General features: G+C 38.5%; 1 protein-coding gene across 4 annotated transcripts in view; it reads right to left on the minus strand.

The window, feature by feature from the left end:
• The window catches only part of ACSL4 (acyl-CoA synthetase long chain family member 4), a 102,616-nt gene that overhangs the window by 63,899 nt on the left and 11,009 nt on the right, over positions 1 to 27,708 (minus strand). For 2 of the 4 annotated variants that reach the window (XM_023734463.1, XM_023734462.1), the window contains exon 2: positions 968 to 1,020. The gene's annotated coding sequence lies outside the window, so the exon portion shown is untranslated. Of the gene's footprint in view, positions 1 to 967; positions 1,165 to 27,708 lie in introns of those variants that run through there. The other 2 variants (XM_023734465.1, XM_023734464.1) reach the window with 1 other exon arrangement.

A 27,708-nucleotide genomic window follows, 5' to 3' on the forward strand; every position in this document is an offset into this window, starting at 1 on the left:
GGGTTGTTAACCAATGTCATAAAACAGCATGTGTGTTACTGTTACATGAGAAACTATCTGTTCCGTAAGCCTTCACCTGAAGTACAATAAAATATTAAAAAAAAAAAAAAGCAAGCCTTTAAATGGAAAAAGTTTAGCTTATTTTCCTCACTTCATTACAGACCAGTATAAACTTCTTTACTGACCAGAACTGGTCTAAAAATCAATGTTTGGGAACCACTGAAGTAGTTAATATTCAAAGTCCAAGGCTCAAACACTATATTCTAATTTTAGGTGCTTTGTTGTATTTCTTTTAGTCTATGTTATGGTACAGAGTAGATGCTTCAATGAAGGATAGTGCTAATACTTAAATTTTTGAAGATCAGAAATATATTTAAATCAGTTTGAGAAATAATCACTAAATTAGAATAAGCTTCAATTTATTGTGGCAAGTATAAATTGCTACCGATTTAACTTCATAAAAAATAATGAACTATTTATTGCACACTTACTGTGCCAGGCACAATGCTAAACACTTATATACACTATCTCCCTTAATCCTTACAAAAATTCTGTACAGCACGTATTACTAAGCCCATTTTACATGAGGAAACTGAGGCGAAGGGGAGCTAAGTAGCTTGCCAAAGATCACACAGCTGTTAAACCTCAGTAGCTGGAATTGGAATCACAATCTGCGATTCCATTTTTTGGTATAATTCAAAGAAAAGGATGACATTTAGATTTTAATTACTTCTTCTTTTATAAATGAGTGGCAAGTGATTGAAACTTTGTAAGTTGCACAGGGTAGAAAGTTTTCCTATATTACTTTTCCATGTTTTGCCTTTTTAACACAAACATAACTGTTGGTGGGTGTTTTCTACTATAAAAAGAGTGAAGATGCCTGTTAATATGGTCAATGTGCTTAATTTTTTTTCCTAAAAAGCTGATAAAATGACAAATCTAGAATTTTTAAAGGACAAATACTTACAGATTTCCTCTGTTTCTCTTAAGAAGAACACGTATATCTTCCGTGATTTCAATCTGCAGAAAGAGACATTTATGAGTATACTGACATGAGAAACCAAACCCATTGCCGTCTAGTCAATTCTGACTCATAGCGACCCTATAGCACAGAGTAGAACCGTCCATAGGGTTTCCAAGGAGCAGATGGTGGATTCGAACTGCCGACCTTTTAGTTAGCAGCCATATCACTTAACCACTGCACCACCAGTGTTCCGACATGAGAAAAGAACCCCCTTAAAAAAACTCAAATGTGGTTTCATGTTACCTGTGCTCATGATAAGCTAGGCACCAAAGGAAAAACAAGAAGTGACTGGAGGTGAGTGTCTGACTAGAGGTAGTGCAATAGGATCTCAGACAAGTAGCCAGACTCTAAGATACAGTAGTTGAAACTCAATGGGAAAATATCAAGAAGTACCAGTCATGTTCTCAATGGTTTCATCTGTACCTTTTACCTCACCACTCCCCCACCGTCAGGATAGGAGCAAATTCAGAGACAATCAATGTCTGACCACAGCAAACTAGTTAATCTACCAAGACAAGGCAACCCACCCCCAAATGCCTGCAGGCATCTAGCTATTTTCCCTTCAAAACCAAAAATCAATAATTTCGTTTCAACAATGCAAGGCTCTTCCCAAATTCAAATACAGCACTGGTCTAAGTAGAAACCTAAAGATATTTTCATCTTCCCTCAATTTATATACAGATCAGTTTTGTGAAATTCTTCAGATATATGCGCCCTTCAAGGTTTAGGGTCAGTTTACAGTCAAAGTTGACCTATGCAGGTGAACACTAGCTACAATCTAAATACTTGAAACAGTAAAATAAGGCCCTTCAGTAATGATATTGCTTTCTTACATTTCAATAGCACTGAGGGTATACTGGTGGCTCAGTGGTTAAGTGCTCAGCTGCTCACTGAAAGGTTGGTGGTTTGAACCCACCAGCTGCTCCTTGGAGAAAGATGTGAGAGTGTGCTTCTATAAGGATTCACAGCACTGGAAACCCTATGGGGCAGTTCTATTCTATCCTATAGGGTTCTTATGAGTCAGAATCGACTAGACAGCAATGGGTTTGGTTTTGGTTTTTTGAGGGTAGACTGGACACGATGTCATGACTCCAAAGAAGAACTAAGGTTTTATTTCCATCCTGCAGTATTCAGTACTACTTACACATGATTGTTACGAAAAGAACACTTTGAGTTTTTTTAAAAAATCTAGACACCTCAATGGAAGACATAAAAACAAATATCAACATAACTGTAATCACCACATCAACTTTGTTGTTGTTGTTAGTTGCCATTGAGTCCACTCTGACTTATGGCAACTTTCTACACAACAGAAAAAAATGTTGCCTGGTCCTGCGCCATCTTCACGATCGTTCGTATGTTTAACAGCTGGTGTTAATTTTCTTTTTGGTACTATTAGAAGGATGAAGGAAAGAACAATTTATACCCAGTTCTACCAGTAACAGAGTATGCCCTTTGCTTTTTTAATGGAACTACTTTTCTACTTCAAGTTAATAACCTTTAACAGTTTATCTTTGGGGAGGAGGTACTGACGACTATCAGTATATGTCTAAACACAAACGGTTAAGACTACTTACAAATAGAAGGCATACGATAGTATTTTCTTACTCTTCTCCCAAAGGCCTAACATTTGATATTAACACAAAGAAGAGTGAAAAACTCTCCATCTGCGTATTAATATAACATCCAAAGAGCTCACAAGGAGAATTCTGGGGAAGAAAAACTTATTTCTCTATACAAATACATATTTATATATATATATACTCATATATTTTGCCCCAAAGATAATTCAGATAAATGAAAAACAACCTCCCATAAAATCATTTAAAGACCTATATGTGGCAGAGGGTGGGGAGAATACAAAACTACTCACTAATTTGCATAATTTGGAAAATAATTTCATCAATAAATATTTGCAAAGGATAGTCAATACTTGATTCTTTGCACTTGGGATGGAGAAGTTGGAAAGGATGATCAAAGGTGTCAGAGAATTCACTCAACTGGATAAGAACACCAGCTTCAATCTTCCATTCATCTCTATTCTCATAGCTCCAAATCAGTTGGAAGCAACTCTCAGAGAAACTTTAATACAAAAGAAAGGTACAATTTTTCTCAGTGCCTATAATCTTAAAGGACGTTTCTTTCATCATAATAAAGAAAGAAATGACTACCCAGCAGATAAAAGATAACCAAATTACATTTTATAACCTAGCCTCATCGAGTTTTTTTATACAATAGAAAAATAGACCCTGCACTCTTCTCTTGCCTAGCATCCTCCCTACAAAAATAGCACCCTTCTCCTAAGGTCATTCTATTAAAATAAATTGAAGAAATAATTCAATATAAAAGAACTAAGCAGATTACCACCACACAGGTTCTATTTACAGATGATCAGGAAGAGAGATGAATTTGTTAAAATTATAATGCCATCTTTAGCCATACTTTTCTCTTTCAGGGATATGCAAGATTTTGTAATATAAGGAAATTGAAAAGCCTTAGCTTGGCAGATTTTTAACAAACTGAGGCATATATGGTTTCTTTCTACTGAACAGTAAGCTGGTGGCATGAAAAAAGATAATGCAGGTTCAAGAGTTCATCATCTTACAGTTAGGGAATAAAGCAGCACTGAGAAAGACCGACTCACAGAATGCAAGGGAGCAAAACAGTGTCCATGCAGCTAGCAGGAGATTAAGTCAAAAGTGACTCAAATACAAGGCGCTGTCGTTCAACTTCAGACAACCCTCAGACTTGGGGACAGACTTAAATCATTAGAGTGTGTGTGTGTGTGTGTGTGTGTGTGTTTCCTTTTTGCCCTCTCTGCAAATAAGTTAGTCTGTTAACCAATATTTTGAAAACATTCTTCCAGAAATAAAGTCAATACTAGTGATAGCAATCTGTTGGAAATATTTCAAGCATGATGTATCTTTATCCAGTACTTAATGTCTCAAGGACCAATCTTAGTAAGTTTAAAATAGAATGTTTCAGAAAAGAGTGGAAAATATTAACAAAGTCCTTAGCATTTCATCTTCAAATCTAAATAAAAGTTAATTCTGGTGAGTACCTTTCAAAATAATTTCCTAAGCAACGGTCTTTTACAGGCTTTGTTTTAGATAAATAAATAATCATACATCACATATTGGAAAGCACTAGTAGATGTAACTGGAGCCCTAGCGGCACAGTGGTTAAGAGCTTGGCTGCTAGCTAAAAGGTCAGCAGTTCAAATCCACCAGCTGCTCATTGGAAACCCTATGGGGAAGTTCTACTCTGCCTTATATATAGGGTCGCTATGAGTCGGAATCAACTCAATGGCAACGGGTTTGGTTTTTTGAGTATTATGTTGGTCATTGTTAGGTGGTAGGATTACAGGTGATTTGTGTATTTTTAATTTTTTAAATTATTTTTGTATTCCTGTGCTGAGAAGTATTTTCAAAAATTCCCATAAAGAAAAAATGTACACTTAAAAATTTGACTAAAGAAATTATAAAGGAACAACAAAATGACTCATTTAAAACATGACCAGGCATCTGTCATAAGCCAGTCAAGCTACTGGAAGTTACTGTTCAGAATCTAAAATCTGGTAAAATCTTTCTTCCCCCTCAAGAATGTATGAGTGAGTATGACTGGTACAGGAGACTTAAATGGTCATAAGATTTTAGGTGATTTGATTCAGAAATATTAAAGTATATTTAAAAATGTTACAACTTAAATACACCACAAATCTATTGTGTACACTGTATACTGTATGTGTGTTTCTGTATACACACACACACAGTATAGTACATACTGTAAAGAGTATAGAAATAATTCTATACTATCATAGACTAGAATACAGCTAAATAGAAAAGTTAGATAATTTTTAAAGAAGTGTTTTAAAAATAATCAAACATTACAGGATATATAACAAAAGAAGCCAAAGTACCCTTTCTAAATTATCCAATTCCCTAGAAATAACAGTTTTTAATAGTTTGGTGGGTACCTGTCCTGGACTGAATAGTGTCTCCCAAAAATGTGTGTCAACTTGGCTAGGCCATGATTCCCAGTATTATGTGGTTGTCCTCCATTTTGTGATCTAATTGCCCTATGTGTTATAAATCCTAATCTCTGCCTGTGGTTAATGAGGCAAGATTAGATTATGTTAAAGAGGATTAGGGTGGGATGAAACACCCTTACTCAGGTCACAGCCCTGATCTGATGTAAGGGGAGTTTCCCTGGCCTGCATCACCTTCTATCTTACAAGAGATAAAAGGAGAGAGAAGCGAGCAGAGAGAGAGAGGGACCTCAGTACCACCAAGCAAGAGGAGCCAGGAGCGGAGCACATCCTTTGGACCCAGTATCCCTGCACTGAGAAGCTCCTAGACCAGGGGAAGAATGATGACAAGGACCTTCCCCCAGAGCTGACAGAGAGAGAAAGCCTTCCCCTGGAGCTGGTGCCCTGAATTTAGACTTTGAGCCTCCTAAACTGTGAGAGAATAAATTTCTGTTTGTTAAAGCCATCTACTTGTGGTATTTCTGTTATAGCAGCACTAGATAACTGAGACAGTATCCTTGTAAACTTTTTGTATAAGCATATTCTAATGTACCCACACACACACACAATTGTTAAGCAGAAACTGAACCATACTCTCTAAACTGTTTTGCAACTTGCTTTTTTTTTTTTTAATAAAGACTGACTCTCTTACATGTCTTTCCATGCCAGAACGCAAAGATCTATCCAATACTTTTTTTAACAGTTCTGTGCTATTCCACTGTATGACCATATCACAGTTAAGTCTAACTAGCCCTGGTGGCACAACAGTTAAGTGCCCAGCTGCTAACAGAAAGCTGGCAGTTTGAACCCATTCAGCAACTCTATGGTAGAAAGACCTGGTGATCTGCTTCTGTAAAGATTACAGCCAAGGAAACCATATGGGGCAGTTCTACTCTGTTACATGCGGTCTCTAAGAGTTGGAATCAACTTGAAGGTATCCAGCAATGATAATGATCTTCCCTGCTGATGCAAATGATGGATTTTTAAAAAAATTTCACCATTAGAAATACAGTAATAAACATCCAAATCAACATATTGGAGCCCTGGTGGCGCAATGGTTAAGAGCTCAGCTGCAAACCAAAAGGTCAGCAGTTTGAATCCACCAGCCGCTCCTTTGAAACTCTCTGGGGCAGTTCTACTCCATCTTATAGGGTCGCTATGAGTCGGAATTGACTTGATGGCAATAGGTTTTTTTTTTTAAATCAATATATTTATGCCAGTGCTTCTACAGGATATATTTCTAGCAGACTTGCTAAGTCAAAAGAGTATTACCATTTTCGTTTTTAATCTATTAAAATTTGCCCTCCAGGCCTAGAGTGACATCCCAGTAGCAATGAGCACACCCAGCACCCCAATCTTGAGTTTCCAAATACTATTCTCCAATAGGAGGAACCAGGCTTCTTTGGAGTAGTGATTGATTCTAGTGCTGGGATAGGAAAAATACAAGATGAGCCTGGTATTTTCTGGTGCCAGAAATTAAGGAAGTGCTTATAAAAAAATTTTTTAAAAAGATGAAGGCACATCGAAAGGACACAGGAACCAACCTGAAAAAACTCCCAATGGTCAAAGCTGGAACAATTGAGTAACAAAAAGAAATAACAAAGGTATTAGACTATATCCCAAAGAATAAAATAAATATCCAAGATTCCTTACTAATATAAATAAATCGTTGAAAAAATAAATAAATGGGGGAGAAAGGACAAATCTTCCTTATGGAAAAATTGTAATTAATAAATGTAGAAGGAATAAGGGGAATTTGTTGTTGTGGTGTGCCGTTGAGTCAACTGTGACTCGTAGCAACCCTACTGGACAGAGGAGAATTCTCCCATAGGGTTTCCTAGGCTGTAAACTTTATGAGAGCAGATCGCCATGTCTTTTCTCCCATGGAGCCGCTGATGGGTTTGAACCACTGACCTTTTAGTTAGCAGCCAAGCACTTTAACCATTGTGCTACCAGGGCTCCTATGAGAGAAATGGAAAATCTCAATTAGAACACCCCAGTAATAACTGCTATAAACAAAATCCATCAGTGCATGCCAATATTAGTGGGAAAAAATTTAAGGTTGAAACTGTCTATCTGCATGGTCTGAAAGTGTCTCCTTTAAAATATTTATTAATCTAGTATTAGTAATATTTCCAATGACAAAGGGAAAACTAATAACATTAATTTGGAGAAACATGGTTGAGACCACCTTAACCAAGTGATCAAAGTTAATATCACCAGTAATAAGGCATATGGCCATCATGTAACCCCTGATATGATGCACCAAGAAGGGCACAACATCACGACCATGGTATTCTTGCCAAAAATATATAACCTCAATCTAAACATAAGAAAACATAAGCTTAAATTAGGGACATTCTACAAAATAACTGACCAATAAATACTCTTCAAAACTGTCAAGGTCAGGAAAGACAAAGACTGAGGAACTGTCACAGATTGAAGAAAACTAAGGAGACATGACAACTAAAACAATGTGCGATCCTGGATTGGATACTGGAACAGAAAAAGGACATTCGTGGAAAAGATGGTGAAATTTGAATAAAGTCTCTAGTTAACAGTATTGTGTCAATGTTAATTTGTTAGTTTTGATAGTTGTAATAATGTAAGACGTCAACATTAAGGAAAACTAGATGAAGGGTCTATGGAAATGATGTACTATTTTTGCAAGTCTTTTCATAAAAGTCTAAAATTATTTCAAAATAGTTAAAAATGCCCTCTAAAAAAGAATGAATGTACCCATTTCACATTCCCACCAGGAATATATTTATGTGCCTACTTCCCCACATCCTCTCCGACACTGGATTAAACTCTGCTTCATAGGTGTCAAAAGAAAAAAAAAACACCTGTTTCCATTTGAATTTTTTCACTATTAGCAATGGAGCCCTGCTGGTGTAGTGGTTAAGAGTTCGGCTGCTAACCAAAAGGTCGGCAGTTCAAATCCACTAGCCACCCCCTGGAAACCCTATGGGGCAGTTTTACTCTGTCCTAGAGTCGCTATGAGTCGGAATCGACAAAATGGCACCTAACAACAACAGCAACATAACTGAATTTCTTCTATGAATGATCTGTTCAAGTCCTTTGCCTATTTTTTCACTTGGTTATTCTTTTTTTTTAATTATTGATTTATAAAAGACCTTTGTATATTAGGGAAACAAGCACTTTATCTCATGTATTGCAAATATTTTCCCCATATGCCTTTTCTCTTTGTTTTGGGTATTTCTTTTGGTCTTTAAATTTTAAGTAGTAAAGAGTGTCGATATTCTCCTATGTGGTTTTTGGGTCATTTTCCCACTTCAAGAATATAAATTATTCCCTCATATTTCCTAAAAGTGTGATTGCCAGGTCAAAGATACATCTTTTTGTTGGTATGCGTGGGGTAGAGGTGGGGTGAGCTCTTGACATATACTACAAAACTACTTTCAGGAAAGAATGTACCTATTTATACTCCCATCAGCAGCACTGAATATTTTACTATAAAATAACTTCATTAATTTAACAGGCAAAAATATCTGTTATCTGTACTCAACTCAAAATAAACCACTTAATATCTTAAATAAAAACTATTTCATTTTCACATTCTATCAAGTTTTCTTGCTTGAGAAACTTTACTCATGCCCTGCTTTCTACCCAGAATTCTGCTCAAAAGCCACCTTTTCTGGAATGCCTTCACTAATATTTCTAGCTAAAATGTCCTGCCTTCTTTTGCACTACTATAGCATTTCCTTTGTACTTCTCTAATAGCTGTTATCCTGTATCGTTCATGAATTTCTCTTACTTATTTAAACTATAAGCTCATTCAGGGCAGGGATTGTGTCTTATTTACCTCTGTAAATAGCAGGCATCAAATACTTGTTGGAATGGATAAGAGAAATAAATTCACAGTTGTCAAAGAACCAGCTGGTTTATGCTTATTTTTTCTTCACAATTAATATTAGTCTTCATTTGCTTGTAACTATTTTTAAGCCAGGATTTTTTTAGGTATCACCTTCAATAGATATTTTGGGAAAGTACTTATGATACAGCTACCATTATTTTTTAAGAACTTTCAGAATGATGATAATCTATTTTAGCCAAACAGAAAATCCTTGGTTCTAATCATAGCCCCTAAATCATTCTCTTCAGTGCTAGGATAACATATCTTAAATTGTATATCAATGACAACAGTAGGCATAGTTAAATCTTCAGTATTCTGGGGGTAGATTTCTTTAAGTTTTGCTTTACCATTTTGAAGCAATGCTTACTTATACTAGACCCATAGTCTTCACCAAAGCTCAAAGCAGGGCTTTGAACCTGTTCATTCTTGTTCGAACCCCTGCTGAGAATTTGTATTTCTAACAAGCTCCCTGCTGAGAATTTGCATTTCCACCCCAGATATACTGAATCAGAATCTACATTTTAACAAGATCCCCAAGTGATTATTATGCATAACTTCCTGGGAACTTGTTAGAAACACAAATTCTCAGCAGGGAACTTGTTAGAAATGCAAATTCTCACCAGGGGCTCAAACCTAAGGAACCAGGTTAGAAGCTATGGCTCAAAGACAGAATCTAGTTTGCATGCCAAGAGAAACATTCTGTTATGGATTGAACTGTGTCCCCCCCCAAAAAAAATATCTATTAACTTGGCCATCATTTCCAGTAGTGTGTGATTGTCCACCATTTTGTCATCTGATCTGATTTTCCTATGTGTTGTAAATCCTACCTCTATGATGTTAATGAGGCAGAATTAGAGGCAGTTATGTTAATGAACAGGACTCAGTCTACAAGATTAGGGTGCATCTTGAGTCAATCTCTTTTGAGATATAAAAGAGAGACCTAAGCAGAGCGACATGGGGGGCTTCCTACCACCAAGAAATTACTGCCATGACCAGAGCAAGTCCTTTGGACCCAGGATCCCTGTGCTGAGAAACTTCTAGACCAGGGGAAGATTGAAGTCAAGGACCTTCCTTCAAAGCTGACAGAAAGAGAAAGCTTTTCCCTGGAGCTGATGCCCTGAATTTGGACTTCCAGCCTACTAGACTGTGAGAGAATAAACTTTTGTTTGTTAAAGCCATCCACTTGTGGTATTTCTGCAGCACTAGATAACTAAGACACACTGCAACCTAGCTAATAATTCTGTTATCATCTATTTGGTTACATAACTTCTCACAGGCTCTAGAAATAGTGTGATATATAAGAAAAATATATAACAAGTGGACTAACCTACAATGTGAATACCAGACTTCACCAGGGGCAGGAAGATAAACTACATGCATAAAAATTCCACTCCATACTTACAAAGTTGTAGACTTTCAGAGCTGAAATAGGCTTTAAAATGAGGGTAGTGAACTAGTGTTACCAAAGAAGCTAAAATAAGGGCTGCTTTCTAGAACATTAAGAAAACACTCTATGTGCTTCCCTATACAGTAAAATTAAGAATTTCTTTCTAACAGGTTTTGATTATAGTTTTACTCTTGAAACCATCATGAGGGACTAGATAAAAGAAGAATATGAGAATATAATAAAACAAGAAGCACACTATTCCTAACCTACCTAGGGTGAAATTAACAAACAATAGTATCAAGAGTGAACAACATGTTCTCTTTAAAAGTTTCAATACATCCATTGCATTAAATAAGATTTAAGTCGTAAGTATCAAGAGATCATACTTTTGAAGTCAGCTAAGATGTAGCTTGACTATTATGATACAACCACTGGGGGGAAACAAGTTTCAATGTATGAAAATTGCCATCACATTGATAATTCTTTACTCAGGGGATCAAGAATCTTACAATACTGATTTTAAATATTTTGGAAAAAGAGATTACATAATATCAAATAGTGAACTTACCAAATACTTCCCTTCCAAGTTTATTCAAGAACTGTGTTGATACATGGATGAATCTGAATTTACAAGGTTTTCATTAAAATACTAAAGACTTGAATAATATTTGAAGGAAGTGTTTGCTACTTCAAGTGATCTTGATGAGAAAGTACTCCTGAGTAACAATCAAAACTTTCCACAAAATTTGTGCAATTTTTACAAGTTATGTTTTATTTTTAAAAACCACAAAAACATGAGTCCTGACAAATATACATAAAGAAATGACTAACACTGATTAATAAGCACTCATGGAACAACACCTTTAGGAGAAAGAATTAGCACTTTCTCCTACAATAAAATTGAGACTGAGAAAACCAATTTTTTATATTTTTAGAAACATATTGACTCTTAGAGCTAAAATATTGCCTGTTCCAATGATTGTCAAAGTATCTTCTGGGGCCACTGGTTCTTTGTAGTACTAGTTTATAATATTACATCCATCCTTTCATTTCTTCCATGAATAATGTATATTTTATTAAAACAGATAGGAATGCATTGGGGTTCCATCAAAAGTAGTGTCAATTAAGAAAAAAAATTACTCAGTGTTGCCAAAGGTATATAAAATACATTTTGTACCAGGTGTAAACTGGTACAAGCTTTACAGAAAGTAATTTGGCAATATGCATCGAGAGGCCCTAAGACATACTTAATGTTCCAATAAATTCACTTTCTACTTCACCATACTTACTCAATCTGTATGCTGAGCAAACAATCCAAGAAGCTGGACTATATGAAGAAGAATGCAGCATCAGGACTGGAGGAAGACTCATTAACAACCTGCAATATGCAGTTGACACAACCTTGCTTGCTGAAAGAGAAGAGGACTTGAAACACTTACTGATGAAGATCAACGACTACAGCCTTCAGCATGGATTACACCTCAACATAAAGAAAACAAAAATCCTCACATCTGGACCAAAAAGCAACCTCATGATAAATGGAGAAAAGATTGAAGCTGTCAAGGATTTCATTTTACTGGTATCCACAATCAATACTCATGGAAGCAGCAATCAAGAAATCAAATCATGCATTGCACTGGGCAAATCTGCTGCAAAAGACCTCTTTAAAGCATTAAAAAGCAAAGATGTCGCCTTGAAGACTAAGGTGCGCCTAACCCAAGCCACGGTATTTTCAGTGGACTCATATGCATTGGAAAGCTGGACAATGAATAAGGAAGACCGAAGAAGAATTGACACCTTTGAATTGTGGTGTTGGCGAAGAATGTTGACTACACCGTAGACTGCCAAAAGAACGAACAAATCTGTCTTGGAAGAAGTGCAACCAGAATGCTCTTTAGAAGCAAGGATGGCGAGACTTCATCTCACATACTTTGGACATGTTATCAAGAGGAATCAGTCCCTGGAGAAGGACATCATGCTTGGTAAAGTAGAGGGTCAGCAAAAAAGAGGAAGACCCTCAACAGGATGGACTGATACAGTGGCTGCAACAATGGGCTCAAGCATAGCAATGATTGTGAGGATGGTGCAGGACCAGGCAATGTTTCATTCTGTTGTACATAAGGTCACTATGAGTTGAAACCGACTCGATGACACCTAGCAACAACAACTTCTAGGAATATCCTAAGTCAATAATAAGAGATGCACATAAAAAAACATAGAGGATAGTCATCATCGTGTTATAGATAACAGAGAAAAATCAGAAACAACTTCAAATGCCCAAAAACAGGAAACTGGAAAATAATGCATCAGTATGATCAAATACTATACAGCCATCAAATGCAGCATTGTCAAAGAATATTTAAGGATATGGGAAAATGTTCAAGATAAAATGAAGTGAAACAGGTTATAAGATGAAATTTATATGAATACGTGATATTAATACAATACCAACTTTTTGAAATCTAAGCAGGCTATAAGCCCAAAGGTTAATCTCAGAGTTGTGGAATTACAGGTAATTTTTAGTTTTATCCTTATAATTTTCCTGCATTTTCTAAAACTTCTACAGTAAATGTATTACTTTTGCCATATAAAAACAAAGCAGAACATATAGCACTAGTCTTTCAATTAATTTAGTGTGTATCTGTGTATGTGTGTGTCAACAAGTGAAATGAATATGGCCCCTAAGGTGTTTGGCCCTACACAAGTGGCAAAGTGATACTGTAAAAAAGAGCCAAAAGTTGACTTTAACTGCACTAAGGACAGCAGATTAGACACTTCTGTTTTTGAACTAGACTCAAAAGTAAAATAAACTCTCATGTAATACAATCTATGGGCTAAATAAAATGAAGATTCTTTTTTCTCACCATTAACTACAATGTTAAATGTTTCCTAAAGCTAAGCATCTTTGTGGTCCCCTGTGACAAAAAATTGACTATTATTAGTAAGTGAATAAAACCCGGTGCCATTGAGTCAATTCCGAGTCATAGCGACTCTACAGGACAGAGTAGAATTTCCCCATAGAGTTTCCAAGGACTGGCCGGTGGATGCAAACTGATGACCTTTTGGTTAACAGCCGAGCTCTTAACCACTGTGCCACCAGGGCTCCAAAAACTCCAGGCACTTTTAAAAACACGATCTCAAACTCTACAATAGGCCTATAAGTTATTGTTGACCTTTATGGTTAGCAGCCGAGTTCTTAATTACTGCGCCACCAGGGCACAGGCAATATCAAAAAGTCAGACAATCACAAGGGGTTCCTCTCAGATGAAAATATAAATAATTTCTTTAAAGCCCACAGTTCCACTCACTTATCCTATTTAAACAAGCAGGAACTCAAATGCCAGATGATATTTGCATAAGATTTAATAGGCACCACTTTACACCACCTTCCCCCTAGGGGCCGACCAGAATCAGCCCCTAGGAGGAATGATGCTTGCCCCCAGGAAAAGGTACCACACCAAAGGCACCAAAATGGGGATCACTTCTTTAATGTCTGTGATTAATATATCCAGGGTGCTGCTTTCCACACAGGTGATCAGAGGGATGGTGGAGAGAGGGGACTTCAGAAGTTAGTTCTCCATCAGTACCTGTCTTGTTTACAACCTGAACTCTGGGACCAAATACTCAAACTTCAGAGGATATCCTTTTACCTACTGCTGTCCTGCTTCAGACATTCCAATCATCTGTGATATCACATTACAAATGTGTACCAGCAGACTTCAAAAAGATGTAGGAGGCAGAAAAGGCTGAATCATTTCTTTCCCTCCAAGTTTTTCATTTTAAAATGTTTTGGGCAGCAATAAAGTATCCATTAAGTAATCTCACTTCCTGTAAGGCCCACATATCTACGAATACCCTATAATAACCTCTACTGGGGCCTAGCAGCACAAAGTTCACAATACTAAAAGTTATAAAAAGAATACAGCCGCCGCACATACCCTTCCTCTACAATATACAATGTAATACATATACTCAAAAATAATGTTTTTACTCCAAAATAAAGGGCAATCTATCTGTGGTTGCTGGTTAACTGGGTGGAGCCAGGGCATCTAAAGCTAAGCTTATGAACTTGATCCCTATATGAATCGGTTAAAATGGGGATAATCACATTTTCCAGCTTGCCAAAGATTGTCCCATGGCTTATGCCTGGTGTCCCAGAATAATTATTAGTAGAGTCCTCTTTCTTTTGCAAAAACATCCCTAGTGATAACCTTTGTTATAACCCTAACTCTGGTTCTATGGAGAACAAGGCAAGAAGCCAACCTTAAACTTAAGTTTCTGTTCCCCTGCTAAGCAGTAAGCTTCTTAAAGGCAGAGGTCATGTCTCTTTTAATAACCTCTGTAATCCCCAGTACTGGCACACAGTAGGTGTTCAATAAATATTTCCTGGATGAATATGGAATGAAATGACGAGCTACTGAGGAGAAAGGAAACCAAAGAACGATTGGCAAGTGTCTTAGTCATCTAGTGCTGCTATAACAGAAATACCACAAGTGAATGGCTTTAACAAAGAGAAATTTATTTTCTCACAGTCTAGTAGGCTAGAAGTCCAAATCCAGGGCATCAGCTCCAGGGGAAGGCTTTCTTTCTCTGTCAGCTCTGGAGGAAGGTCCTTGTCATCAGTCTTCTCCTGGACTAGGAGCTTCTCCACACAGGGACCCCAGATCCAAAGGACAAGCTCAGCTCCTGGCACTGCTTTCTTGGTGGTATGAGGTCCCCATCCCTAGTTTCAGGATCCTGTTTCTTCCCAATCAATGTCCTTACTTTAACTTCAGACACCTCTCAAGGTTGGCAATTAAGCTGGCATTGTAATTCAGCCACTCTTACAATAAGACTCTGGGTTTGGTTTTCAGTAGTTTCAGCTCTATTACTACAAGAAATAAGGCTTTCCTTCAAAGCACAAGTAGAAGCCTTGAGGTCATTTATGTGGCACTTGAGCTTTAACTCTGAAGCCCTGAGCGCATCTGTTTCTCTTACCAGTTTGTCTAGCGAAAGTAGGACCAACCAACCAGCTTCCTTATACTTTTCATTCTGGCAAACTGTAGAAAGATATCACACACGTGTTCACCCAGAGCCTCGCCTTTCACCAATACCTGATCTACTGGTGGTGATATTTTACGTATTTGTATCGCCACCTCATGCCATGGATTAGCAGTGCCCTCTTTACTGCTGGAAGCAGAATCATCAACATCTTCAAGACTAACCAGACTTGAGAACCAATTTAGAAAACTCAACCTTACAGTTTTGTTTCTCTAGAACCACTCTCGGTACCAAATGTCTTAGGCTGGGTTCTCTAGAGAAGCAAAACCAGTAAAGCGTATAAATATATATATAGAGAGAGATTTATATTAAGGAAACAGCTCACGCAATTGGAGACGCTAGAATGTCCCAAGTCCGTGGATCAGGGCAGAGGCGTCTCCCAATTCATGCAGCCACAGAAGCTGGCGAACCCAACATTGGCAGGTTGGAGAGCAGGGCTCCCGCTCACAGGCTGCGAAGGTCAACAAATTCCAAGATCAGCAGGCAAGACTGCAAGGTTTCTCCTGATTCACGAAGCTGCAGGGGCTGGCGAACCCAAGATCAGCAGGTCAGGGAGCAGGACTCTTGCTCGTAGGCTGTGAAGATTGACGAATCCCAAGATCGACAGGTAAGCTGCTAGCTCAAGTCCCAAGAACCGGAGGTCAGACAACAAGAGGCAGATGCTGGGTGTGAAATAAGCCAAAAACCTTGGCAAGGCGAGCAGGAAGGAAGTAGCCAGTGGAGGGTGGAGAGATGAAGGCTAAGGGGAGAGTGAGCCACCACAGGCCCCGCCCCTGCCGGTACCACTCCGCAGATTCCATGATGGGGGTAATCACATATCAAATTTCAACAGGGAAGTGATCACAACATTATACGACTGTCAGAACATTGAGAATCATGGCCTAGCCAAGCTGACATACAATCTTAACAATTACAGCAAGTTAAATCTTTCACTAGAGGCAGAAGTTTAAACCAGAAAAAGCAAACTAATTGCTGTCGAGTAGATCCTGACTCATGACGACCCCATGTAGAAGTTTACACCTCTTCATATCTGAGATATAGAGGACTGCTTCCTCTCATAAATTGAGAGGCTTGAAAGTAAACACGGGAAGTGTCATGTTCTACTGGAGTACAAGTTTAAGCCCACTTTGGGTAGGAACCATGACTTCATAAGCAGAGAGAATAACAGTCTGTTCAGTATGTTTATGCTTATTATTTCATGTCCCATATTCCAAAACCTTTATTAAAATAAGGATAACACAGCAAAATTAAATGGCTAGTGTATCTCCCTGAATATTACCAGCTGGGCTAAACAAAACCCTAAGTGCCACTGGCATAGATGGGGAGAAGAAAAGGAAGGTGAGGTCATGAACATGGAAGCCCATAAAAAAAGACAGAAAAAAAAAAACAGTTGAAGTATTTGATATGGTTGAGAGTAGTGGAGTACCAGCAGCTTGTCTGTAAGATACCACTGGGTGGCACCAGTGCCACTGGCTAGCCAATGCAGATATGAAGCCAGGAGACTGTCAAAGGAATCAGGGTCTCTTACAGAGCTTAGGTTGAATGTTCAGGAGTCTATCTCCAATATATTGATGGGAAGGTACAATGCCACTGGACTTGAAATTCCTGTGTATGTCAACACAGGGATAGGCCTTAAGAATGTGTTTATCAGAGACATCTGGAAGGTGAGTTTGTCAACATTTTTGTCTAGCCAAAAGTATTTCAGAGTCAGTTCACCATTCTAAATAGAGTATAGGTCAGGGGTTCTCGGTGGCGTGAGAGTGGGGTCAGAATCACCTGGACAGCTTTTTCCAACTATTAGACCGAGCCACAGGAAATTGCCAAGAGTTGAAAATTAAGAGAAGCTGGGTGAAGGGTATGGATTGGGTGAGGGAGGCTCTGAACAACCTTTGCAAATTTTCTACAAATCTAAAATTACTCCAAAATAAAATGTTTATTAGAAAAATAAACCACGTATTAAGATCACATTTTTTTAAAATTTTATTGTGCTTTAGGTAAAAGTTTACAGCTAAAGTTAATTTCTCACTCAAAAATTAATACACATACTGTTTTGTGACATTGGTTGCAATCCCTACAATGTGACAGCACACTCCCCCTTTCCACCCTGGGTTCCTTGTGTCAGTTCAACCAGTTTCTGTTCCTTCCTGCCTTCTCATCCTGCCTCCAGACAGGAGCAGCCCATTTAGTCTCCTGTATATGACTGAACTAAGAAGCACGTTCCTCACATACGTCATTTTGTGTTTTATAGGCCTGTCTAATCTTTGTCTGAAGAGTAGGCTTCGGGAATGATTTCAGTTCTGGGTTAGCAGAGTGTCCAGGGGCCATAGTCTCAAGGGTTCCTACAGTCTCTGTGAGACAAGTAAGTCTGGTCTTTTTTCATAAATTTGAATTCTGTTCTACATTTTTCTCCCGCTCTGTCTAGGACTATCCGTTATGATCCCTGTTAGAGCAGACAGATCACATTTTAAAAATGGGAAATAAATAATCCATTTGGGTAAGAGATCCCTACATAAAAAAACAAGAATACACTGGAATAAAACTGTGGTAGTAAGCCACTACGCTGTCTAACATTACAACAGAAAGTTGTAAAGACAGTTACATAATATGGCCTCTCCTAAATATGAAAGTGATGCCATCCAATTGGGCACAGCCTCAGTGAAGTAGAGAACAAATGGTTAAATCCCTGTTTTATTTACTGGACTTGGCAAATGCCATTGCTGAAGACTAACCACCACAACAACATGCTTACTGGAGGAGAGAAGGAATAAAACATGAGTAGAGCCAGTAACAACCTTTTTCCTTCACAATATTTTTAAAGGTCCAGTTTCCAAAATCCTGGGTAGTTACAGGTGTGTATGCATGTGTTCATTCAAGAAATATTCAGTGATCATATACCATGTACCAGGCATCAATGCACTGTCTCACTGAGCTTACTGTCACGCATGGGGCAACCGTCAATAGTATAACCCTAACCAGATGAATATATATTTTGTTTAAAATGTTAATAATAATAGCTATGCTCTGGGACTATCCAGTTATACCTGTCACTGCTTAGATAACAGCTGTCTTGCCTAAAAGAATGGATTTCATTTTAACTTCCTTCAAGTTCTGGAGAGAAAGAAATTGATTGGAGCAAGGAAATGTATGCAGAGCCAAAGTATTAAAGTGAGATTCTGAAAGAGAAGACTAGAGGAAAGGAAAATAGCCATAAAACACCAACAGAAAAATAAAATATCTTGATGAATGCCATCTGCAAACTAGCCAGTTGTCAATAACACTACTGTCTGGTTATAATACTAATGCAGAAAGTATAAAACACCCAACAGAGATTTCATTATTTACATGTTCAAAATGCTTCAATATAAGGTGCTTTTTTACATAGGATGGAACCCAAAATATGAACTGCAAGAAGAGTTTTTTTAAAGAGAAGCACCAGAGTTCTAAAAAAGCCCAAGCAGAGCAGAAGTCTTTTTCCCATCTCAATGAAATAATGTTTCAGGAAGGGAAGTTATGTGTCCCCATACAAAGGTCAGCCAATAAACTTGGAGCAATTTTAACAGCACTGATATTTCCTACTAGTAGATACTGCCCATGTATCCCTAATGAATTTCACTTCTGCTGCGTTCACTTTAAGACATCCCTTTGCAGTTTTTTCTGTGAATAGTTAATCTAAAATACATCATCTTTAAACTAGGCTATAATTCAATCCTCCTTGAAGCATCCAAAAACAATTTGAACAAGACAAGAAGGTGGTTTGCTTTTTTCATGTATATGGAGCAATCTGTGGCTTACTCTTCTTCAGAAGCAAAATTAAGGTCAACACAGATGATAGTTTTGAAAACAATATTCTCTTAACCACACATCTTGAACTCTGATGGTTATGTGTCAGTGTCTAGCCAGATTTTTTGTTTAAGAATAATTATCTTCCTTGTGTCTTTGTTCTTATTATTCTTAAACAAAAATCTGGCTGATACCAGAAGAACTAGATGGTGCCCGGCTACCACCAATGACCGCCCTAACAAAGAACACACCAGAGAGTCCCAGACAGAGTGGGAGAAAAGTACGGAGCGGAACTCAAATTCACATAAAACGACCAGACTTAATGGTTTAACAGAGATGGAGGAACCCCCGAAACTATGGCCCCCGGACGATCTGTTAACCCAGAACTAAAACCATTCCCGAAGCCCACTCTTCCGACACAGAATAGACAAAACTATAAAACAAAAATAATACTCGTGAGGAGTGTGCTTCTTAGCTCAATCAGTTACACGAGACAAAGGGCGGCTCCTGTCCAGAGGCAGGATGAGAAGGCAGGAAGGGACAGGAACTGGTTGAATGGAACACAGGGAACCCGGGGTGGAAAGGGGGAGCATGCTGTCACATTGTGGGGATTGCCAACTAATGTCACAAAACAATATGTGTATAAATATTTGTATGAGAAATTAGCTGTAAACTTTCACCTAAAGCACAATAAATGAAAAAAAGAATAATAAGAAAAGGTATTATAAAATGGTTTCAATACCCCCATCTTATGGTTGCCAGGGCTGCTATGCCTAAAAGTAGAAGAGAAAGGCACTGAGGTTTAGAGTCTGGTGGCAGGGCCAGGCAACATCCTGATCTTTCAGCAGCAATGAGGCAGTGCCAGTGAAAGCAAGGGAAAAGAAAGGTCTAACGATAGCAGAACAGAGCACCAGATCTGGCCAAGTACCAAACTCAACACAAATTCTAAACCTTTAGAGGAGAGTTCCACAGAACCATCTTATGCAACCCAAATAAGTAACTGTGAAACTGTGAAATATCATTGATTTTCTTTAATACAAGAAGTAAAGGTCATCAGAAGAGTCAACATACCTAAGAACTGCTGTTTCATCCTAAACAAATTCCTACTCACTCCTCCCAATGCAAAAGAAACATTTCATGACAAAATGTTACAACATCTAGAAAAGAATGGGCACAAAATGACCTTAGTGTTACATTAGCTGGGGATGATTCAAAATTAGACAAACCGATTCTAGGTTGAAAAAAATATATATTTCAACAAAAATTAGCTGCTTCAAAAATGAGTTGCTTACATCTCATTGAAATTATTAAATTAACATTGAAGTGTTTTAACAATGATCCCACTTTTGAAAAAGAAAGACAAGTAGTTTTTACTCAATTTTGCAGATGTTTTGCTTAGACTGTGATGTTATCAAATTAAACACTACAGGGCTTCTTGGTATACTACTTAACTTAAGGAATCTCATGGGCTACAATTTGTTTTTAAAATATATCTTTTAAACAGGGACTGGATTTGAGAGACTTAGTTTTCAAAACTCAAGGCACACTCTGGCTATACACCATAAATTCAACTGCCACTTCCCTTATCTTTGGTAATGTCATAATTTAGCATCCACCTCCTCTTTCCTGCTGGCAGTGCCCTAAGCAAGGGGAAGCTCAATTAAAGGAGGGGCAGGTTAGCAGTCTTCCTCAGTTGAAGACAATTAGAAATAATATTGTAAGCAAGCACTTTCTCCATATGAAGTTAAAAAACAAAACAAACAAAAAACTAAGATCTGTAGGGTTAGTTAGGGGGATTTTGAGGAAAAGATCAGCTGTCTGAAACTGGTGTCAGGAACACATCTTCCATTTTACTAAATGTTATCCTTGCAATCATAGAACAATTACTTCACAAAAACATTTCATGTCACCGAACAATAATGACATAAATGTAAGCTCCCATAATGATGACGCAGGGCTTGGGGAGCTATCCTAGCACTGGGATGTTCTCCCAAGAGCACTTCTGCTTGCAGCAGCTCAAGGGTGACCCCACTGAGCTAGGATTCAAGCTTGCTGGCAAGGCTAGCGTGTCTTTTTTAAACCCACTGAATATTTTGTACTCCTGGGACCGAGGATCATTCCTCATTCAGTTCTACGCACCCAGTCCCAAAAGGAATGCAAAGATATGGCTGAGCTGTAAAAGTGGGGTTGGGGGACTCCATTTCAAAATAAAAAAGGAGGACGTGGATTCACCGTGAAGGTATTCATTTTGCAGTTATCTCCTCTAAAACAATCTGTACTTCAAGGGATATCACCTGTAAAGAAGTGATTTACTTGGGGGATATCTCCTAAAGAAAATTTCTTGCCTATACCCCATTGCCGTTGAGTGGATTCTGACTCATAGCGACCCTACAGGACAGAGTACAACTGCCCCATATAGGGGGTTTCCAAGGCTGTCAATCTTTACACAAGCAGACTGCCACATTTTTCTCCTGAGGAGAGGCTGGTGGGTTCCAACGGCTGACCTTTCAGTTAGAGGCTGAGTGCTTAACCTCTGTGCCACCAGGGCTCCCTTACTTGCCTATAAACATTTTAATACTTAATATCTTGATGATCAAAATTACTGTTAATACACACACACACACACACACACACACACACACACACACACATACACACACACATACAGGACTATTAAAAACCTGTTTCCAAGTAAAATTACTGGCCTTCATACTTGACACTAAAAACAAAATCCAAGTAAAACAATCCAAAAAATTCTGGGGGGAATTTGAGTTGTATAACATCCTTAGGAGTTTAGTCATTTTGCTTAAAAATGTGTAACATGAAACTATATTTGAATGAATATGCTAATGCTGATATTTCCATTTGAGGACATAAATACTACATAGCACCCCATCTGCAGTTTGCTATAATTATTCACCAACATGAACTCCACCTTAGTGGGTCTGAACTTTGCCTTTTCAAGCTTCCAGGTTAAGGAAACTACTTATGTCACAGAATTCTAATGTAGTGCAGTGAGGAACTGCCTGGGTACAGAGGGAACCCCGATGCTCTTGCCTTGGTTCCTAATACTTTCTGAACCCCAAATATTCCTCCAAAGACTTTAGACCATCCTAGACTATCCTTGGGGACATTGGTGATTCAGTGGTAGAGTTCTCACCTTCCATGCAAGAGACTCGAGTTCCAATTCCCAGCCAAGGCACCTCCTGCACAGCTACCACTTGTCAGTGGAGGCTTGTGTGTTGCTATGATGCTGAACATGTTTCAGTGGAGCTTCCAGGCTAAGAGGACTAGGAAAAAAGGCCTAGCAATGAAAACCCTACGGATCACAACAGTCCGATCCCCAACTGGTCATGAGAATAATGGTGCAGGGCTGGGCAGCATTTCATTCTGTTTTGCATGGGGTCACCATGAGTAGGGCCGACTGGACAGCAGCTAACAATAGACTAACCTTGCAACTGACCTTTGAAGAAACCCTAAAGGTCTCTATGATTCCAGGTGTAGAAACACCATTATCTCTGGTCCACTTTTCTCTCCTCTGCTCTATTTGTCTGAAATACATTCATCTGACAATTGTTATGGCTAGTTCCAGTTCTACAGTTCAGTAAAGTTGGGATTTTTCAACTATTCTTTTAAACTACCTTTTCCAACATAGTATCTTCAGTGGTCATGTGGAACATAGCACCCTTTACTTGGATTCATCCCATGTGATTTTTTTTTTATTGTGCTTTAGGTGAAAGTTTACAGTTCAAATTAATTTCTCATACAAAAATTTATACACATTGTTTTGTGACATTAATTGCAATCCCCCACTATGTGACAGCACACTCCCCCTTTCCATCCCGAGTTCCCTGTGTTCCATTCAACCAGTTCCTGTTCCTTCCTGCCTTCTCATCCTGCCTCCGGACAGGAGCTGCCCATTTGGTCTCGTATACCTGATTGAACTAAGAAGCACATTCCTCATGTGTATTATTTTTTATTTTATAGTCCTGTCTAATCTTTGTCTGAAGAGTGGGCTTCGGAATGGTTTCAGTTCTGGGTTAATAGTGCGTCCAGGGGCCATAGTTTCAGGGGTTCCTCCGGTCTCTGTCAGACCATTAAGTCTGGTCTCTTTACTAGAATTTGAGCTCTGTTCTACATTTCTCTCCTGCTCTGTCCAGGACTCTCTGTTGTGTTCCATGTTGTGTTCAGGGTGGTCACTGGTGATAGTCGGGCACCATCTAGTTCTTCTGGTCTCAGGCTGGTGGGAGTCTCTGGTTCATGTGGTCCTTTGGTCCTCTGGGCTAATATTTTCCTTATGTCTCTGGGTTTCTTCATTCTCCTTTGCTCCAAGTGGGATGGAACCAATTGATATATCTCAGATGGCCACTCACAAAGTGGTATGCAGAACATTTTCTTAATAAACTTTGTTATGCCAACTGACCTAGACGTCCCTCAAAACTATGGTCCCCAGGCCCCAGCCCCAGTTACTGTCCCTAAAAGTGTTTGGATGTCTCCAGGAAACTTCTTAGCTTTTGCTCTGGTTAAGTTGTGCTGACTCACCCTATACTGTGTGTTGTCCTTCCCTTCACTGAAGTTGATCCCTATCTACTATCTAGTTTGTGACTTCCCCTCCCTTCCTTCCCCACCCTCGTATACATCAAAGGATGCTTTTTTCTGTTTAAACCTTTTCTGGAGTTCTTATAATAGTGGTCTCATACAATATTTGTCCTTTTGTGACTAATTTCACTCAGCATGAAATCTTCAGATTTGTCCATGTTGTGAGATGTTTCACAGATTCGTCATTGTTCTTTATCATTGCATAGTATTCCACTGTGTGTATGTACCCTAATTTATTTATTCATTCGTCTGTTGATGTGCATGTAGGTTGTTTCCATCTTTTTGCTATTGTGAACAATGTTGCCGTGAACATGGGTGTGCATATGTCTATTCGAGTGATGACTCTTATTTCTCTAGGATATATTCCTAGGAGTGGGATTGCTGGATCCTACGGTATTTCTATTTCTAGCTTTCTAAGGAAGCGCCATTATCATTTTCCAAAATTGTTGTATCATTTTACATTCCCACCAGCAGTGCATAAGAGTTCCAATCTCTCCAACATTTGTTATTTTGTGTTTTTCGGATTAGTGCCAGCCTTACGGGAGTGAGATGGTATCTCACTGTAGTTTTGATTTGCATTTCTCTAATGGCTAATGATCGTCAGCATTTCCTCATGCATCTGTTAGGTGCCTGAATGTGTTCTTTGGTGAAGTGTCTGTTCATATCCTTTGTCCATTTTTTAATTGGGTTATTTGTCTTTTTGTTGTTGAAGTTTTGCACTATCTTGTAGATTTTACAGATTAGACGCTGACTGGATTTTTTGTAGCCAAAAATTTTTTCCCAGTCTGTAGGCTGTCTTTTTTACACTCTTAGTAAAATCTTTTGATGAGCATAAGTGTTTGATTTTTAGGAGCTCCCAGTTATCCAGTTTCTCTTCTGGTGTTTGAACATTGTTAGTTACAGTTTACATACTATTTATGCCATGTATTAGTGCTCCTAGCGTTGTCCCTATTTTTTCTTCCATGATCTTTATCGTTTTAGATTTTATATATAGGTCTTTGATCCATGTTGAGTTAGTTTTTGTGTATATCCAGTGTGATATTAGTGCTCATTTTCTTTTCAAAGCTATGACTGAATTTTCAGTTCATTCACCAAGTTCCTGTTTCCTGTCTAAGGGAAGTTTTCAGCTTTCAGTTCGTTTGAGAAGCAGAAATGACTAACATATTTTGAGTATAACGGATGATCACCATCTCAGCAGTACCAGCTCTGACCATTTCTCCAGGTTTTCTTTGATGACTCCCCACTCAGGTACCCTCAGGGGAATGGGCCTTTAAAACCCTATCATTACTTTTTTTATAGTATTAAGAATACTTCAAGCACACACTAAAGGTAATAAATAGAATACCTAAGAGAAAACAGGTATTTTCCCATGCCTCCTCCCACTGCATTAACCTTATAACTACTTGAATCTATCATTAACATTATCAACACTTCTCTAATAGTCTTATCTCACATGCCCCTCTAATTAATCAAGTGAGAAATAGGGAATCTCTAGCCTAACTCACCTGTAAAATCTGCCAACTTGACAGCACCTATGAGAGAAACACTGGTGCTGTGAAATCAATTCCAAAAAGGCCAGGGACTCTGTTTAAATCACCGTAACAAATACATGTACACCTACACATTTAAACCACTGTCTGCAAAGTAGAATTGTTGTGTGTGTGTGTATATGTATGTGTGTGTTTAAAATACTCTATTGGATTCATTAAATATAATTCAAGTATCAAAGAGTCTTTAGCAGAAAGTAAGGTACTTTTGCCCCTGAATCCCACAGCATATAAACCTGGAGGAGGTTGATACCATAGATGAAGATTTATGTTGCTACAGATACCACCACCCATCTGTCAGTTGGTCTCACTGTGGCTTGCATGTTGCTATGACGCTGGAAGCTATACCACTGGTATTTTGAATACTAGCAGGATCACTCATGGTGTACAGGTTACAGCAGAGCTTCCAGACTAAGACAGACTAGGAAGAAAAGCCTGGCAATCTACTTTCAAAAATCAGGCTATGAATAACAAATTGCCACAACAATAGACTCTAACATACCAACAATCGTGAAGATAGCAGAGGACTGGGCATTATTTTGTTCTATTATACATAAGGTTGCCATGAGTTGGAGCCAACTCAACGGCGATTAGTAACAACAGATACCTAGATTTTCTTTACTTTTTTAAGTTTTAAAAAATACAACTACACCCACACCTTTACTAAAAACTAGTCAGAGAAGTTGGTTTTTCTTTGAACAAAAATAACTGTTCAGGTTGTAAAAACGCGCGTCTCACCTAATTTTGGGAGGAGAGAGAATCACCATCAACATCAGCCTAAGGCTGATTCCTACGAGGTGGAGGTCAGACATACCTCCACCCTCCAACCTTTTTTACCAATTCTGACACCAACTGTCCCTCCCAAAGCACTTTCTACTTCTCTTCTGGGTTCAATAATTCAATGGCTACACAGAACTCACAGACCATACTCACAGTTATGGGGTTTATTAGGGAAGTAACAGCTTACAACTCTGGATCAGGATCAACTAGGAAGTAACAGAAACTCAGGATACAGTTCTTTAATCAGGACAGCTTCTTCTGGGCCCTCACTCTTAGCCTCTGCCCTGCTCAGGCAAATGTTACAAACCTCTTTAGCTCTACCAACAAGTGCCTGGAGGCACCCCACTCCACCAGCAAGCCTTCTGCCCAAAGGCACTCAAGCTCTCTCACCCCGTGAGTCAGCAAGCCCATTGCAGCCGCCTCGCTCCATGGACCAGGAAGCCCACCGCGCCAACTCATGCCAGTCTTCCGGTTCTGCTACTGCTGTTTCTCTGCCACTGGACTCTGCCATGCTTGCTGCCACTTCTTGCCATCTTGTGCTGTCTCCAGTGTTACAGCTCTTTCTGTCTCTTGGGTCTAGGAGGTTCTCAGTGCAGGGACCCTGGGTCCAAAGGATGTGCTCCACTCCTGGTTCTTCCTGACAGTTGAGGGGTCCCCCCTGCACAACCTCTGGGATTGGCTCCCTTTAAGCCTTGTGGGATGGCAAAACTGACCAATCCCCTACAAGGATTCCATGTACACTATTTGCATTAGCAGGCTGTCCAATCCCCTTGGTGGGCCACAAGCACCTTATTTGCATAGTCCCACCCAATCATTTTGTGGGAGTTTCAAGACCATGGCTAGAAGGGCCATATTATAGCAATTCACTGCACTGCACAGGTTCAGTTCTAAATCATCATTAAAACCAAATTTCACCCAAAACAATTCCTAATGGCATTTTAATACCCTGTACTTATACAACATCACTAGTAACTATAATGTAAATAATGTATTCATAGTTAAAGTCAAAGCAGAATTGAGTTGATTCAACATTACGAACTTAAAAATTCTTTGGTTATTTACTTTTGGTGACTGTGACTTTTTTTCAACGATCATACTTTGTCCTAGAAGCCAGTTATTTTAACCAGAACACTATATTTACATGGTGCAGTGTTGTTCTTTTCCCACCAGATGTCTTATTCACTTATTCAGAGTTACTGATCAAGAAAGATACTCACAATATGAACATTAAGTTAAAGAAAGCAAGTTGCAAATCAGTGTGTACCGTAAGATCCCACTTTTGTAGAAAGAAGATATATGTGCATGTGTGTGTACATGTACATGCAAATGTGTACAAAGGATACATACCAAAAGGTTGACAATAGATCTCTCTGGGTGTGGAAATATGCTACTTTTATTCTTCTTTATACTTATATTTCCAATATAGAAAATTTAGAAAATACAAAGAATACTTTGACAATGGGGGAAAAAGTTATTTTAAAAAAATCCTGAGGGCTTACTAAGCACAAGGCACTAGATTTCTAGCACAGTAACAATGTATAATACACAATGAAGAATTCCTATTGTATCTTCCAGTGTGCAAATGTTTCATGTTATTCTGCATAATTACTAACAAAACAAAAATTATAAATTTAAAAATATACTATA

Source organism: Trichechus manatus, unplaced genomic scaffold, assembly GCF_000243295.1.
Source record: "Trichechus manatus latirostris isolate Lorelei unplaced genomic scaffold, TriManLat1.0 scaffold00068, whole genome shotgun sequence".
NCBI lineage: Eukaryota > Metazoa > Chordata > Mammalia > Sirenia > Trichechidae > Trichechus > Trichechus manatus.